Consider the following 17,501-nt stretch of genomic DNA (forward strand, 5'->3'; position numbering starts at 1 on the left):
CTGCAGCAAAAAGGGTGTCTGCAGCAAATGGCTTGTATTTTTGGTGAGGTTGGATGTATATCAATGGAGGAAGGTTGGTGAACTGCTGAAGTTGCTATCTGGTTTATGCAGAGCAGAAAAATAGAATCTGCAGCAGATCACTTAAATTCTTGGTGAGGTTGGGTGTGTATTTTTTTTAATACTTGTGCTTATAATGTTAATATGGTGGTAAGTGAGTCATTTTTGCAGTTTTGAGCTTCTTTGGGTTATAGGATACAAGGTAGAAATGCTGCATTTTCTTGGCAAATCTTGGAGAGTTCATTTCTCATTTGTGGTTAGATGCAACTTTATGCAGATTTTATGGAGTTTTATGTGCTAAATGTTGATTTGCAGAATTTGAGTCAAGATGGCATAGCTCTCAAAGGTCTTTTATGTAGGATCAATGTCTACACGCCTGTGTGATGCCTTTTTGATATACTTTGTATATATTGATGTGTTTTTGGTGAAAATTCTCATGGTTTATGCTTCATGGAATTATATTTCCTCATTCTAGGGTATTTTTCACACTTGCAATCCATGTTCTATTGCATTCTTGATCTTGTTAAATTGTGCATAAGCAACTGCATAGCTTATGCAATCCTGCATAACCACAATTCTTGCCATTTTTCACCTTTATTACAAGTGCATAAGGAGGGTGCATAGCTTATGCAACTCTGCATAGCCTAATTTTGTCAAATTTCACATCTCCAGAAACTTGCATAAGCAGAGTGCATGACCTATGCACATTTGCATAACCTCAAATTCTTCATTTTCTCTCTCTGCCGAAGTTTGCATAAGCAGAGTGCATAGCTTATGCACTTCTGCATAACCAAAAACTCTGAATTTCCAATTCTGCCGAGGGGTGCATAAGCAGAAGTGCATAACTTATGCACTTCTGCATGACCTCATTCTCTGAAACTCAAAACCCACCGAAGAGTGCATAAGCAGAGTGCATGACTTATGCACATCTGCATGACCACCAACCCAAAATTCCAAAAATTGCCGAACAGTGCATGAGCAGAGTGCATGACCTATGCACTTCTGCATGACCCGATTTTCTGAAAAACCACTTCTGCCGAGAGGTGCATAAGGGGAGTGCATAACTTATGCACTCCCGCATGACTTCGCTCCTCAAAATTTCAAGGGTCACCGAAACTTGCATAAGGAAGGTGCATGACTCATGCACAACTGCATGACCACTAACCTAAGATTTCAATACCTGCCGAACAGTGCATAAGGACAGTGCATGACCTATGCACTTGTGCATAAGCTATTTCTCTGAATTTCAAATCATTCTGAAACATGTATAAACGAGTGCACAGGTTATGCATCAATCATTTTTCACTTATGCAGTCTTTTACAAACCCGATTCAAATTCATTTTCGGCAAATAAAATTCCCACCTCCACTTCCCGACTTTTCCCCCCCACGACCGTCCTTCAACCTCCATTCCTTCCGGCATTCTCACCGTCTCTCTCCCTTCTTCTCCACTAGCACTTTCATCACGTAAACCCTAAATTTCCCTACATTTTCTTCTTTCACCCTTATCTCTTCCATCTTCTCCATCGGCAATGGAGTCCCCTCCACATTCCCGCCCCGCTTCCCCTCTCCAAGTTTCACCATTGTCATCGATACCCCCCACTCCTAATTCCCCTCCACAAGCGACGCCCCCACCACCTCCCCCAACCACATACAAACGCAAAATCCGATCAAAATCTGTGCGACCTATGTCCTCTGCCCCTCCTCTGTCCAAACGCAAAGACCCACCCACCCCATTGTCGGAACCGCCTCCCAAAAAGCCAAAAGCTCCAGCCTCTACACCCTCTTCCAGCAAAAAGACAATTTCGGCAACCTCATTTGTATCAAAGCTACCCTGGCCTCTCCCTGATACGATTCAAAAAGCAGCTTTTAAGCGACTTAAGGATAGGAAGGTACAACCCACTAGGTATATATCTGCTGATGCTTTACAATCTCTTGGTTTATTTGACAATGTAGTTGCATATCTTGATGGTATGGGTTGGACAGAATTTGTGCATAAGCAAGAGATAGTTTATCCAATTCTAGTTTTGGAGTTTATTTCTTCATTCTCTGCTACCCTCAACTTGCATGATGTAGACCATAAGCCAATTATGAAATTTAGATGCTTGGGGCAAAATAGAGAACTGTCATTAGACCAATTTCATAGCATTTTCGGTTTTGCAATTGATGGGTTATTTAGAGTACCACATACTGGAGTAGAGGTAGCCGCAAGGGCATTTGGAATGCTGCCCAATTTTGGAGAATCATCACAAACCAACCTCAAACTTTCTGTGGAAGATCAAAACATCCCAAATACTTGACCACACTTAGGTTTATTCATAGGGTGATGGCTAGCACCATATTGGGCGGAGGGACTAGTTACGTCTTTGTGGGAAAATCAACTATTTATGTTATGGTGTGCATTTCACAAAGTTAAGGTATCTCGGTTATTTCTTTTGTGAACATGTCTTGCATATTGCCACCAAATCCATAGGTGACATTGTTTTGGGTGGGCTCATCATAGCCAAGCATTTTGGTTTTAATCTGCAGAGCACTCAATACCAAAGACTTGAGGACACTTCATATTTTGATCGCACACTTAACCAAAAGCAGGTTCAATTTGTCATGTTTTGATCATCCACCTGCAGTGGCCAGGCCTATTGCACAACCGAAACCCAACCTTTCACATCAGTCCACGGCACCCTACTACACCTACCCCACCCCTCGGCTGCTCGGGACATTCCAGCTACCTCTGCTCGGCCCATACCTCCTCTGGTGAACCTTCCTCATCCACAAGACCTCACGCATTCAACACTAAAGCCTTATTCACCTATCTTGAAAGGCTTAGTGATGACATATACTTTGTGGATAGGAAGCTTGACACTGGTCTTGATACACTCAAGGATCGTCATGATCGGCTATTTGACCTTGTCATGGAAACCGAGGACAAAGCAGAAAGAATCAAGGAGATGGTGAAGCAACTCATGATCTTTTGGGCATGCCACCCCACCTCCATCACCTCCTCCAGCACCATCATTTCGACAGCCGGCAGCAGCCACCAGCCCCTTAGCAACATCCTTGGACAAAGGCAAAACAATAGACATAGATTAGCTTCTGTTTTACTTTTGTTCAATCTTGTAGGACCTTTTCTTTGTAAATATGTTCAAACATTTATAGTTTGTTTTGGATTATGTTTGTTTATTCTGAATTAGTTTGTTTTAAATTCTGTTTTTCTTGAAGTTTTATTAGATAGCTATTACATTAGTCTTCTTTGATTTTCATTGCACTTATTGCCCTTTTGTACATATTTGCCCATACTCTGTATATATTTCAATACTTCTACTGCTGGTTGTACATTCCCCTTGCCAATTCCCATGCAGCAGCTTTTGTATACACTGCACAGGTTGTATTCCCCTTATGCAACTGTCCTGCATAGCCTATGCAACATATATTGCCTCTTATGCAGCACCGCATGGCTTATGCACCTTACCTATGCACATGCTCTGGACAGCACTTAACTCTGCATAACCTGTGCAGTTTCTTATGCATCCCTTTATCTTGAATTCTCATCTACTACATACCAGGTAACTCTTTCTTTTTGCTCTTAATCTTTATAATTCCTGGTAATTACCATTTCCTTTGACTTTTGATAACACATTGCATGAGACATTGAGGACAATGTCCAATTTTGAGTTTGGGGGTGCACATTCTGATTTTTGCTTTATTTTTGCTTCATTTTTCACATTTTGAGTATAGGAACATCTCATCCCATTTCATTTACATATATTGTAAATATTTTACATATATTTCCACACATACATATACATAACACATTTACACACACATTATACATCACTTAGAAATTGTACACATTGCATACAAATAGACTCCCTCCATTTAGTTAATGCATTACTCATTTTAGGAATCATGCATCATGCATTAAAATCTTTTGCCAAATCCCTTGAGTATTGAAAATGTGCCTATGAGAATGATTTGACTCACCCTTTAGTTAGGTTTGTGGATTGAAAGTTTCCTAAAAGGTGTAAGGTTTTGAAGTGTCTATCCCTTGCCTATATCTTCTTAGCCAAAAAGCCACCCAACTAGTCATTTGGAGAAGGAAGTGTTTAGAGGGAGTTATTGGATATAAGATAGTCAAATGATGTCTCACCAATCCTAGAACAAATTTTCTAAACCTTTCAAGGCGAAATACCAGCTTGTACTTGAAGAGAGAGATGATTAGGCATTCTTTGATTTAAAACTTTCTCATTTTAAACCTTTGGCCCTTTTTCCCAATTAAAATTTACCCTTACAAACCCCTTTGAACCTTTTTATCCCTAATTTTTCTTGAAATCCTTATTACTACCTAGCCAATGAACCAAACACTCCAACCCTTTTCATGAGAATAATTATTCATAATATTAGGTACATAAAAAAAAATATACAATAAAAGGGAGAAGAAATACTTATCACCTTGTAAAAGTGCTAGTATATGTGCTTTTCACCATTGTCATTCAAAATGAAAGAAATCCACCCAAAGTATTAAAAGAAATGAGTTTGGGGGTGGCATTTTTAGGGACAATCATCAAAAGAAAATGCAAAATACAAGTCTAAAGTATCAAAATGTCCCTCCATTTTATGTGTCTTGTAAAATATGCTAGCACTTGACAATCCTCATTATGTATTTCTCTCTCCTATATATATATATATAAAGAAAAGAGAAAAAGATATAATAAAGTGTACCTTATGTTTCAAAATTACAATATATTCTCATGCTTTGAATACTTTTTACCCTTTTTTCTTCTTAGCCTCTTTTTGAATCCCATGGCCCCATTACATCCCTAAAAAGACCTTTGATCTCTTGATAGTACTTGCTACATTAGTGGAGATAGGAGTAGGGAATTTGCCTATGGGATTGGAAAACTATTCATCTATTCATTCAATTCCATCATTCCATATAGAGACACTTTGACTATTGATTGTTCTAGAATTCCTTTTGAGCATGACCCTCTCTTTTGATTGGTTGGTTTGGAGATTTTGAATGATAATTGACTTGATGGCTAAGCGGTGAAAACTTGGATAAGCATTAAATTCTTTGCATTTTGAAGGATGGGTATATGGATTGCTGGTATGGCTGAAGGTGTGCTAAGTTACTTCAATTGGTAATTTTCATAACTCTTTGGATAAGGCACCCCTAAAAACTTTGCACCACATTTTAAAGTTTGCTTGAGGACAAGCAAAAGCTTGAGTTTGGGGGTATTTGATGCATACATTTTGCATAGTCATTTAGGTCTAATTTTATAGCCATTTTATTCTATTATTAGTTATTTTTAGCTAATTTCATTAGTAAATTAGTTAGTTTTTCATAATTGTCGATTTTGGATTAATTTGTAATTTTTACTTTGTTTTGTAGGAAAAATGGTGTTTTTGAAGGACTGAAGAGAATTTTGCCATTGAGGAGTGTCTTCTGACCAAAGATGTCAAAAACAAGTTTTCAAGCTGAAATATCGTTGACCAAATTGTGCATAACTTGCCGTATAAGCTATGCAGATCTGCATAAGGAGAAAGATCATCTGTTCCAAAACCAAAATGTGCATAAGGAGACGCATAGCTTATGCACATTCTCGCCTCCCTTATGCACCTTCACGGAATTGTGCATAACCTATGCACCAAGTCATGCGATTTCGCATAAGTGACTCAGAACGATCAGCGCATAAGGGACTGCATAACTTATGCAGTCCACTTATGCAGTCCCATAAAGAGTTCATTAATGAGCTGGCAGAAGATTCCCTCAATTAATTCCTCCTAGAACATACCATTTTAGGGCTCCATGTCAGAAAAATGCTATAAATAGTCCCATTTTCCCATTTTAGAAAGGAGAAAAGGAGCAGAAAAGGAAAGGAGAAGAGAGGCAGAATTTGAGGAGTCACTTTCACCTTCCACACCATTTTCAACCAAGATTTGCAGATTTCTTTCTTCCCTTACATTTTTCTACATTTCTAGTGTTTAATTTCTTACTTCTTAGCTTAGATTAAAGCTTTATTTCCATTTAAACTCATCATATCTTGTAAGCATTATGGATAGTGAGTAGTTTACTTTTGATTCTGGAGTAAGGGTTGTAATATTTGAGATATTTTGTGGATTTTGATTGGGTAATCCATATTTTGTGGTCTTAATGAGTTTTATTCATTTCTTGTATGCTTAATGACATGCTTAGTGTAGGATCCCATTAAGTGATATTCTTAATCCATGGTTGAAGCACCGAAAGAAGAAGACCTTGTGATAGATAATCAAGAAATTGGACTTAATTAACTTAGACCTAGAAATAGGCTAAGGATTAAGAGGATTCACAGATTAATTAAAGAACTTAATGGGTCTTAATTAATTCTAACTCCACGAAAGTAGGATTAGTTTGATTAAGGCACTCTTTGTCTCACTCGAAAGGGAATTCAAAGGATTTAAGAATTAATCTCCTTAAAACCCATAAGTTTCATAAAATTGGATAACCGATTTAAATCCCAAAATAGCTCGAATATGAAATCCCGAACTCCGGAATCGCCTTTTTACCATTGTTAATTTTCAATTGAATTTAATTGATTGCCATTTTCAATATTGCCATATTTGAACTTGCCTATTTCAATTTGATGCAATTTTAGTTTAATGCAATACATTGTTAAATAGAATATTGATTTTGCACATATAGATTTTACGCTCCATTACTCATCAATTCACTTCTTTAATTTCATAGATACTTCGATTTAGTCAACTTTTATATCAAAAATTCAATCATTAACACGACTCCTCGTGGGATCGATATTTTTCTATACTACTTGTACGACCCGTGCACTTGCGGTAGGGACGCATTAGCGTTATTCCTCGGTTAATATAAAAGTGCTTCAGTTTAGCACCTCAGTTTTGTGAAGTACATAAAAGTGTGAAATAAAGTTAGCAGACATGTTGAGGTCTGCCATGGAAATACATTCTCCAAGAAATAATATATTTCTATCAGTATGGGTCTAAGTGTTGTGCCTATCTGGTGCTAGGCACGAGCACATAAGGGTGAGTTTTGATAGTATAATTGCACTAGATAAGGGTGAGGATACCACTGCTGGCAGTCGTCAGTGGATGACCCAGTCAGAGTAAGTTTATGATAATAGTAGATTCAAGAGAGATAAGAGATTAGGAGACCTAGTCTGTCAGGACATATCGTAGTAACTATACAATATTCTCGATGTCTGCTCTGTAAGCTGCAGATTACAATACCGACATGAGATTATTGTGTAGAGTTGCGTGCATCCCCGTGGTACTCCATAATGAGGGTGTTTGCGGATGGCCTCTGTTTTAGTACAATTATGTTAGAACAAAGTTCTATATCTGCAGAGGAGTTAGGAACTCCTGGTTAGGGATCTAGAGCTAGAATATCGAAAGGTCATAGTTGGTTGGTAACTAGAGTCGGTAACTCGGTTACCCTAGCATGAGCTCGAGTTACATCAAGAGTTGCCATCAGACCAGAGGTTGCGGATTAATTGCAAAGTAAAAGGTGACATTTATAGAGTGAGACCATCTAGTCTTCGGTATGGAAGTTTGGATGGTTTTTGCAGTACGACAGACATTTTGCTTAGAGCTTAATGAGAATAGTATACCTGGTGTGTATCAGCAAGGTGCAAAGTACAATCCTACTACCTAGGGAAGGTCGGAGCTATGAATTGATGATTTACAGAGTTATGATATGATAAGAGAGTCGTTAATTTGACATGGTTTTGGCAAGGTGGTAAATGTAGTACCTTTATTGCAGTAAGTTAGGGTATAGTCCTATCTTTTTAGAAGGGATCAAAGGTTATTACTGATAATGATGATGTCACACCTTACCCCTCTGTAAGGCATAACATGATCCCGTAGAATACTTAATGAACTACCGAACTTCACCTACCGATAACTCATTAAGTACCCTACAAGGGATTTTAAAACAATTTTCTTACATTTTGGAAGTGGTGAGCATTTTGATAAGAATTTAAAACCATTTATTCAAGTTTAAATACTAATAAAAATTTTTGTCCATTTTAATTTTGCCGCAAATTTTATAAAAATTTTGACAGAGTTCCCTCTGTATTTTGAGAAACCAGTTTTTCAAAGACCTATAAAATAGCACTTCCAAAAATATTTCACAACTCCCAACCTTCAATAACTCAATCATCTCAATTCAATGCACTTCAAAATAATTTCACAATACAAATCAAGATTTCTCATCTCAAAATATTTAATATTTCCATTCACAAAGCATAAAGCAGAAAATCCATATGAACAAATATTAAATTTACAGAAGAGAATCCAAAATAATATTGTTACAATTTATTTACAACTGCTCAACTACATTGATACATACAACATTTTTATATTTACATCAAGATTATCTACAAGGGTATAAAATAATACCCGTACAAAATGATCAGAGTAGTCCTCGATTTAACAGCAGCTCACTCTGCTGCTTTCTCCTTGCTCTTATCTGCGACAGCAAAATAAGCTATCGCTGAGTATAAAAATACTCAGTGGTGCACAATAAAAATTTAAAATACAACAAATAAATCATTCATTGCCAAACACAATTTAAATATTTCTCAGTCATATTTTGCAAATATCAAAGTCCATAATGACACCATTTTGTAAAATAATCCATTAAACACAGTTTAGTCATACAATTTCATAAACACAGTGTTGCCAGAGTTATACACAACTTAAGTCATGACACAAAATTTCCGATCAATGCCGTGTTGTACACCACGACAAAGCAATCTACAACCCCATTAATCGAAATCAATGAGGGAGGTGGCTAGCTAGCTAATGAGTACTCATCCGATCTACAACCTCAACTGGCAAGCCAGAGAGGGAGGAAAATAAACGATCTCAACCCCATAAATGGAGGAGGAAATGTGGTACTGTCATGCTAAGTGTGAATCCAAAATCAATTTAAAACAATTATTTTCAATAATTTATGAGAGATCCCAAACAATTTTCAAAGTCATTTTTGTAGTCACAAAGTGGCAACACAATTCATAAATAACACAGCGATTTCATAAAGTATAGCAATTCAAATTTTCAATTGGAAAACAATTACATAAATTTATTGTGCACAAACCTGACTAAAGTCGCCTCTAGGCCTTGACTCAGTCTTTCAGGGCTTCCAAGTCTTTTTCAGCTGAAACACATAATTTCACAGTGTTTCAGTACCATAACTTAGCATAAATCCAAAAATAAATTTCACTTTATTTTAACTAACTCTATTGCGATAAATTCGACGTTCTCGAAGTTTTTGTGTTTCGGGTTACTATTCACTACACTATTCAAGTCAAATTGTTGACTTTTTAAGGCTTAATAGGTATGGGAACTCCAACTTCACCCACATACCACATTTTGGTCATTAAACTTGTTGGTTTTGGTCATTTTCTCAAAGCTTAGGTCATTTTGGCAAAATTGCCAATTTTCGGTTTTGGTGCTCCGAAGTTGCACTGTTCCATTGGTCAATCTACTGTTGGAATTTAGCAAAACTTCCTTCATAGAAAATGTTCCTTATTGTCTTAAGTGTATTCTCATTTTTGGATCACCCCAATCGGAGTTTTTTAGCTCATGTTATAGCCAAAATACGATTCTTGTTCACGCAATCGCTCATACCGCAACTATGGTTCCGCGGGTTTTTATCCAACTTTGTTCAGTAATTTGATCAAGTTAAATTCATAATTTGGTCTAACTTTCTTCATATGAAATGTTTTACTATGTCTTAGGTTTCCATCGGTTTAAGAATCACCTAAATCAGAGTTTTCTAGAGAGAGTTATAGCCATTCAAACATTACTGCTCAAATGGCAATCCTCTGATTTTGCAGTCTGATAACTCAACTTTGCTCAATAATTTGAATGGGTTAATGGCATAATTTGGGTTGGTGTTCTTCATAAAGTTTTAGATCTATATCTTATCTAATTGCTGGTAAAATTTCAGGTCAATTTGACCTGTCTAACTCGAATTATGACGAAATGAACAGTTACTATTCATTTGGTCAGTTTGGTGCAGTGGCAGCCTGCTCTCATTTCACTTTGGTCAATTGGTTCACTAAGTTTTAGTCAGTTTTTGGCCATGGTTCCTTAATGAAAATTGTGCTATTTTATGTCTATTTTCATCCCCAATTGGTGGCATATCAATTAGACTTGTAAAATTTCCGTTTTGGTCCTTCAAAGTTTGCTTGGTCATGCTGCCAGCAGCATGACCATTTGCCCTACGAATTGGACTTCCATTCCAACAATTCCCACACATCTCCTTTGATCATTATTGACCATTTTTCAGCTCACAATAGGTCAAAGTCATCATTTATGCATTTCTCCAAAATTTGCCTCAAAACCCTAGGTCCAAAACCGTAACTCACTTAATTTGTTACATTTTACTAATTCTAAACATCTCAATCTTACTACTTCATTCAAACAAACTTGCCTAGCATATTGAATTCAATCAAAACTCAAACATATGCATAGTAACCCTAGTTGGCCAAATTTTCAGTTTGGTCCTTCACAAATGTTTTCTTTTCATTTTAAGTATATTTCTAGGTTAATTAAGCTATAAACATAACTAAATCAACTAACAATTCAAGTTTAGTTTACTAACCTTGTGTGCAGAATTTCTTCTCCCTTTTCTTCAAATTTTTCTTCTTTCTTTTCCTTGAATCTTCTTTCCTAGTTGCCCAAACAAAGTCTAGTTATGGTAGGACAATTTTCTATGGTTGGATTTTGGGTTCTTCAAGCTCAAAAATGAGCTTTCATGGTGGTTTTGGTGTGGGAGAGAGAGAGTGATGTTTTTTTGAAGAAGACTTGTGTTTTATTTTTTTTTCTTTTCTTTTCTTTTATCTTTATCTTATGGAAGACCACAAAAAAAATCAAATTAATTAATTTATTAATTAACACTTATGGCATCATGCATGATATCATGCATGATGTCATCACCTTTTCACTTTTTCATTTTCCTCTCTTTTTTTTTTCTATTTTTCTATTAGTTCTTTAATTTAATTATCGATTCCGAAATTTTCTTTTCTTCGATTTTATTTGACAGTTAGGTCAGGAGTCAGCTCTCGGGGTCAATTGACCAAATTGCCCCTCGCCGGTTCATCCCAGTTTGTAAATAATTCCATATTTCTTCCGGCTCCCTGACCTAATTATTTGGTAGCTTATGATTCTTTTTCGTGATTTTCTCTTTTCCACTTTGTGTTCATAAGGGTCCTAAGGATGCTGGCGTCACTTTTACGGTTCGAAATTTGAGTTTAAAAGCGACTTTGCGATGCGTTCAGGAGGTCACTCATCGCTGTGACTCTCGGCTCGTTTAACCTCTTATGTTCTGTTTTTCTTATTTATAGTTAACTAATTAAACATTACTAATTATTTGTGTTTATGTCTTCTCAAGTTGTCTTAAGTGTGGCCCTAATTCCATTAATTGTTTGGACCGATACCGGTCATCGGAACAGTGAAATATACCAGGCTATACCAATAGGGGTGTTACAATTCTCTCCCCCTTAAATAAATTTCGTCTCGAAATTTTACCTGGTGTCAATCTCTGAACAGCTGTGGGTGTTGTCTCCTCATGTCCTCCTCTCGTTCCCAAGTAGCTTCTTGGCCTGAATGATGGTTCCACAGCACTTTTATCAACGGTATCTGCTTGTTTCATAGCTGCTTCACCTCATAAGCCTGAATCTTTATGGGTTCTTCTTCATATGTGAGGTCTGGATTTACTTCAATTTCCTCTACTGGTAGTACATGAGATGGGTCTGATCGATACCTCCTCAACATAAACACATGGAAGACATTATGTATCTTTTCCAACTCTGGAGGTAGTGCCAACCGATATGCCAAAGGACCCACTCTTTCCAGAACCTCATATGGCCCAATAAAACGAGGACTTAGTTTTCCCTTCCTGCCGAATCTCATAATCCTCTTCCAAGGAGAAACCTTGAGAAAAACTTTCTCATCCACTGCATACTCAATATCCCTTCTTTTCAAATCGACATAGGACTTCTGACGGTCTGATGCAGCTTTAAGTCGACCTCTGATCACCCGGATTTTCTCTTCAGTCTGTTGAACAATTTCAGGTCCAATCATTTTTCTTTCACCCACGTCATCCCAACACAACGGGGTTCTACATTTCCTGCCATACAAAGTTTCATATAGAGGCATCCCAATGCTTGATTGGTAGCTGTTATTGTAAGCAAACTCAATCAAAGGCAAGTGTGTATCCCAACTACCCTCAAACTCAATCACACAAGCTCGTAGCATGTCCTCCAAGATCTGAATTACCCTCTCAGACTGGCGATCTGTCTGTGGGTGGAATGCAGTACTGAAGTTCAATCTAGTTTCTAGGGCTCTCTGAAGACTACCCCAGAATCTAGAAGTGAACCTAGGATCTCTGTCTAATACGATAGATACTGGCACTCCATGCAGTCTCACAATCTCATCGATGTACAATCTGGCCAATCTGTCCAAACTGTAGTCCATTCGGACTGGCAGAAAATGAGCGGAACTTAGTCGATCATCAATAACGACCCATACTGCATCATGACTCTTCTGTGTCCTCGGAAGTCCTATTACAAAGTCCATCGTTATTCTCTCCCATTTCCATTCTGGCACTGGTAGTGGATGTAACAACCCAGTGGGTACTTGATGCTCTGCCTTTACTTGCTGACAAGTTAGGCATTTGGATACAAACTCTGCCACGTCTCTTTTTAAACCCATCCACCAGTAATGCTCCTTTAGCCCTCTATACATTTATGTACCACCAGGGTGCATAGCAAAAGGAGACTCATGTGCTTCCTTCAAAATGATCTGCCTCAAATTAACATCATTAAGAACACACATTCTGCCTTGGTGTAGCAGTAAACCATCATCTCTGATTGAGAACTCTGGTTTCTTACCCTGCTGGACTTCTTCCATCAGCTTCTGATACTTCTTATCATTCTGAACAGCCATTCTAATCTGATCAATCAACACTGGCTGTACATGCCATGCAACTGCTATCTGCTCCTCAGCATTAATCTCTAAACTGGCATGTAATGATTTCAACTCATGTATCAAAGACAAAGGAGTAACTTGTAGACTTGCCATAGTCTTGCGACTTAGGGCGTCAGCCACAACATTAGCTTTCCCTGGCTGATAGTCTATCAAACAATCATAGTCTTTTATCAACTCTAACCACCTCCTCTGTCTCAAATTCAACTCTTTCTGGGTGCCCAAATACTTCAAACTCTTATGATCTTTGTAGATGTAACACTTCTCCCCATACAAATAATGTCTCCAGATCTTAAGAGCAAACACAATTGCTGCAAGCTCCAAATCATGTGTTGGATAATTCCTCTCATGCGGTTTCAGCTGGCGTGATGCATAGGCAATGACATTTTGATCTTGCATCAACACACAACCTAACCCATTATGAGAAGCATCAGAATCGTATATTCTTTACCCGGTGTAGGTAAAGTCAGGACTGGAGCCTCAGTCAAACATCTCTTCAATTCATCAAAACTTTGCTGGCATTTGTCCATCCACTGAAATTTCACATCCTTTCTAAGCAGCTTGGTCAATGGAGACACCAACATGGAGAATCCCTTCACAAATCTATGGTAGTATCCAGCTAAACCCAGAAAACTGCGAATCTCTGTGACATTTCTGGGTGACTTCCAATTAAGGACAGCTTCAATTTTGCTAGGATCTACCTTAATACCCTCTTCTGATACTACATGCCCCAAAAAGGATATCTCCTTCAGCCAAAATTCACACTTCGACAATTTGGCATATAGCTGTTTCTCTCTCAAAGTCTGTAGTACAATCCGCAGATGTCTATCATGCTCTTCTGCATTCCTCGAATAGACCAATATATCATCAATAAATACCACAACAAACTGGTCGAGGTATGGCCTGAAGATAGTATTCATCAGATCCATAAAAGCAGCTGGAGCATTAGTTAACCCGAATGGCATAACCAAGAACTCATAATGGCCATAACGGGTTCTGAAGGCAGTTTTAGAAATACTCTGCTCTTGTACTTTCAGCTGATAGTAACCTGATCTCAGATCAATTTTGGAGAACACAGCTACACCCCTCAATTGATTAAACAAATCATCAATACGGGGCAATGGGTATCTGTTCTTTATGGTCACCTTATTCAACTGCCGATAGTCAATGCATAACCGGAGAGTGCCATCCTTCTTCTTTACAAATAACACCGGCGCTCCCCAAGGTGACACACTAGGGCGAATGAAGCCCTTATCAAGCAGCTCTTGCAACTGCACTTTCAATTCATTTAGTTCTGCAGGTGCCATTCTGTATGGTGTTATGGAGATTAGGTCCACACCAGGCATAACATCAATTTCAAACTGCACTTCTCTTTTTGGAGGTAATCCTGGTAATTCATCAGGAAACACATCCGGAAAGTCACATACAGTAGGAATGTCCTTCAGTGCTGGACTCCCCACTTGAGTGTCTATCACATGTGCTAAGTATGCCTCACACCCTTTCCTAATCATTTTTACGCGGTCTGGTGAAATGATGTTTGAAGGTAATAACTGTCTCTCCCCATGTATTACTACATCACCATACTGAGGGAGACCAAAAGTGACTGTCTTCAGTTTATAGTCAATCATGGCGTGATGCCTGGCTAACCAATCCATGCCCAAGATAATGTCATAATCTCTGAAGGGCATTTCAATCAAATCAGATAGAAAAGTGTGTCCTTGGATCACCAAAGGACAGTCCCTATATAACCTATTTACCCTGACCTCCTGGCCTAATGGACTAGTTACTAGCACATCATAGTCCATTGGTACACACTGAATAGCAGTAGAACACATCACACTAGCACTAACATACGAATGTGTGGAGCCAGGATCAAATAACACATACACATCTTGGTTAAGGATGGAGAAAATACCAGCTACAACATCTGATGTTTCAGCTTCCTCCCTCTGACGCATAGTATACACTCTGACTGGCGCGCCACTGGATACTGGCTGGTTAACAGTGCTCTGACTTCCAGGAGTGTTACCAGGGGCCCTACCTCTGCCTCTACCTCTAGCAGCTGACTGTGACCCTCTAGGTGCAGAGACTTGGGCTGATCCCTCAGATGTAGCAGGAGGTCCAGACCGGCGCGGACTAGTGCAATCCTTAGCGAAATGTCCGCTCCCTCCACAATTAAAACATGCACCGGTGGCCTTGAAACAGACCCCACCATGAGTTCTACCACAAGTTTCACATGCTTGTTGGGTCGGCTGACCAGACCGAGGTGGTCTTTGGCCAGAAAATCTGCCTTTGCCTCTACGGGAGCTGGATCCCCCAAACTGTTTTCTCTTGCCAGAACCACTTTCAGATGCTTGTCCAGTAGTCTTTTCAGCCTTCTCTTTCTCTTGTGAACCCTTCTTCATTGCCCCTTCGGATTCTATCCTTTCTAATTCCAAGGCTTGTGAGATCAATTCAGCAAAATTCTGATATCAAAAACCCACGACTTGCATTCTTAAATTCTGCCTTAACTCGAACTCAAATCTCTTACATCTGTCTCTGGGGGTGGAGTCTAAGCTTCCAGCATAGTGGCTTAGCCTTGAGAAGTCTCTCTCATACTCTGCTATGGTTCGATTCCCTTGTTTCAAACTCAAGAATTCTTGCAACTTCATATCCACATATGCATTGGGAACCCATTTCTGTCGAAACTCCCTCAAGAAGTCTGTCCATGTAAGGACAGGTGGCTCAACCAGGCTGTGGGGGATGGTCTTCCACCATTCATAAGCATCCCCTTAGAGAAGAGATACTGAATACTTGAACTTCAGCTCTTCCGTACACTGCAGCTTTCTAAAAACTCGCTCCATTCTTTCCAACCACTGTTCTACCTCCAGTGGATCCACTGTGCCTTTAAACTCGGTGGCCCCAAATTTCATCAACTTTTCATATTGCCGAGCTGAGGGCTGTGGTTGTATTACAGGTACTGGCATTTGAGCCTGCGGTGGCACATTACCCGCCATTTGTTGGAAGAACGCAGCCATCTGCTGTACAAATTGAGCAGGGAACTGCGGTGCTGGAGCAGGAGCTGGAGTGGCTGACCCACTCACGTTTTGGAGTGCTGGGGCTTCCCCTTGAACCTCAGCCTCAACAGATTGTTCTTCGGAGTGATCTCCCCCTTCCATTCCGTTTTTCACAATTTTCTACTTCCTAAGATCAAACACAAGGAGGTTGACCTCCGTTAGTGCATATTCATGATGTAAATATGTCATATGTATCAATTAAAGACACTTGAGCAGTTGTACTTATCAATAAAATGTTCATACACATAGTTAAAATTTATTGAAAAACCATGCTCTGATACCACTAAAACATGTCACACCTTACCCCTCTGTAAGGCATAACATGATCCCATAGAATACTTAATGAACTACCGAACTTCACCTACCGATAACTCATTAAGTACCCTACAAGGGATTTTAAAACAATTTTCTTACATTTTGGAAGTGGTGAGCATTTTGATAAGAATTTAAAACCATTTATTCAAGTTTAAATACTAATAAAAAATTTTGTCCATTTTAATTTTGCCGCAAATTTTATAAAAATTTTGACAGAGTTCCCTCTGTATTTTGAGAAACCAGTTCTTCAAAGACCTGTAAAATAGCACTTCCAAAAATATTTCACAACTCCCAACCTTCAATAACTCAATCATCTCAATTCAATGCACTTCAAAATAATTTCACAATACAAATCAAGATTTCTCATCTCAAAATATTTAATATTTCCATTCACAAAGTATAAAGCAGAAAATCCATATGAACAAATATTAAATTTACAGAAGAGAATCCAAAATAATATTGTTACAATTTATTTACAACTGCTCAACTACATTGATACATACAACATTTTTATATTTACATCAAGATTATCTACAAGGGTATAAAATAATACCCGTACAAAATGATCAGAGTAGTCCTCGATTTAACAGCAGCTCACTCTGCTGCTTTCTCCTTGCTCTTATCTGCGACAGCAAAATAAGCTATCGCTGAGTATAAAAATACTCAGTGGTGCACAATAAAAATTTAAAATACAACAAATAAATCATTCATTGCCAAACACAATTTAAATATTTCTCAGTCATATTTTGCAAATATCAAAGTCCATAATGACACCATTTTGTAAAATAATCCATTAAACACAGTTTAGTCATACAATTTCATAAACACAGTGTTGCCAGAGTTATACACAACTTAAGTCATGACACAAAATTTCCGATCAATGCCGTGTTGTACACCACGACAAAGCAATCTAACCCCATTAATCGAAATCAATGAGGAGGTGGCTAGCTAGCTAATGAGTACTCATCCGATCTACAACCTCAATCGGCAAGCCGAGAGGGAGAAAAATAAACGATCTCAACCCCATAAATGGAGGAGGAAATGTGGTACTGTCATGCTAAGTGTGAAT

General features: G+C 38.3%; 1 pseudogene; it reads right to left on the reverse strand.

The window, feature by feature from the left end:
- Positions 1 to 1,530: 1,530 nt before the first annotated feature.
- LOC110662021 (root phototropism protein 3-like) overlaps positions 1,531 to 17,501 on the reverse strand; it is a 44,729-nt pseudogene continuing 28,758 nt past the window's right edge.

Source organism: Hevea brasiliensis, unplaced genomic scaffold (assembly GCF_030052815.1).
Source record: "Hevea brasiliensis isolate MT/VB/25A 57/8 unplaced genomic scaffold, ASM3005281v1 Scaf7, whole genome shotgun sequence".
NCBI classification, from domain to species: Eukaryota; Viridiplantae; Streptophyta; class Magnoliopsida; order Malpighiales; family Euphorbiaceae; genus Hevea; species Hevea brasiliensis.